Below are 1,767 nucleotides of genomic sequence, written 5' to 3' on the forward strand. Positions count from 1 at the left end.
ACTTATGTACCCCGATCCTAATAACTTGGTCGACGAGGGTGGGGGTGGGGCAAGTCGCTGAAACATGCCACGATAACTTCTGTGCAAAAAACATGATAACTCATACATGGTAGACCTGATAACTTATGTACTCGATCCTGGTAAATGTGGCGAGGGGTGGGGGGCGGGGGGCAACCCTGATAATATTTATGTAAATAGCATGGTAATAGACACATACAAAGTTGAGAACTCTCATAGAAACGCCACTGTAATTTTTGAGCAGATTTTTTTTGTGGAAAACCATATACCTGGTAATTTCTGGGTAAAAAGCATGATAATGTATACATCGCGAACTTGATAACTAATATCTTATGTTTTAAACACCATGGTATCTTTCATCCAAGGGGAAAGTTTTTGAAACATTTTCACCGGTAATTTCTGTGTTAAATTGCCATACTTCCCCACGCCTTAACCTTCTCGTACTATAGTTACCAGCCTTATCATGGTATAATTATCATGTTGCTCATACCCTAGTTATCATGCTGGTCATGCCAAAGTTACCAAGCCAAATGAGGGAGTCCTGGATTAGGGGGTGTCCGGATAGCCGAATTATCACCTTTGGCTGGACTCCTGGACTATGAAGATACAAGATTGAAGACTTCGTCCCGTGTCCAGATGAGACTTTCCTTGGCGTGGAAGGCAAAGATACGGATATCTAGATCTCCTACCATTGTAACCGACTCTGTGTAACCCTAACCCTCTTCAGTGCCTATATAAACCGGAGGGTTTTAGTCCGTAGGACGAACAACAATCATACCATAGGCTAGCTTCTAGGGTTTAGCCTCTCTGATCTCGTGGTAGATCTACTCTTGTACTACCCATATCATCAATATTAATCAAGCAGGAGTAGGGTTTTACCTCCATCGAGAGGGCCCGAACCTGGGTAAAAACATCGTGTCCCTTGTCTCCTGTTACCATCCGCCTAGACGCACAGTTCGGGACCCCATACCCGAGATCCGCCAGTTTTGACACCGATATTGGTGCTTTCATTGAGAGTTCCTCTGTGTCGTCATCTTTAGGCCCGATGGCTCCTCCGATCATCAACAACGATGCGGTCCAGGGTGAGACTTTTCTTCCCGGACAGATCTTCATATTCGGCGGCTTTGCACTGCGGGCCAATTCGCTTGGCCATCTGGAGCAGATTGAAAGCTACGCCCCTGACCATCAGGTCAGATTTGGAAGTTTGAACTATACGGCTGGCATCCGTGGAGACTTGATCTTCGACGGGTTCGAGCCACAGCCAAGCGCGCCGCACTGTCACAATGGGCATGATCTAGCTCTGCCACCGGACAGTGCCCTGGAGGCCGCACAAGTGTCCGCTCTGACCCTTAGCTCGGAGCCGACTGCGTCGATCGAGGACGGATGGCTGGACACCGCCTCGGGGGCCGCTATCTCTACGGCGATTGTGCTGAACACCAACCCTGTCCTTTGCGAAGCTCGTGACTCCAAGGTGCCGGACTCCTCTCCGGACTCCGAACCTTCCACGCCCTTGCCGATCGAAACCGATTGGGCGCCGATCATGGAGTTCACCACCGCGGACATCTTTCAGCACTCGCGCTTTGGCGACATCCCGAATTCACTAAAGTTTCCCTCTTTATCAGGAGAGCCCTGGCCGGATTATGGTCAGCAAGGTTGGGATGCGGACGACGAAGAAATTCAAAGCCCACTCACCACCCACTTCGTAGCCACTGTCGAAAGTTTAAATGACGTGCTCGATTTCGACTCCAA

Source organism: Triticum aestivum, chromosome 2B (genome assembly GCF_018294505.1).
Source record: "Triticum aestivum cultivar Chinese Spring chromosome 2B, IWGSC CS RefSeq v2.1, whole genome shotgun sequence".
In the NCBI taxonomy this organism is placed as follows: Eukaryota; Viridiplantae; Streptophyta; class Magnoliopsida; order Poales; family Poaceae; genus Triticum; species Triticum aestivum.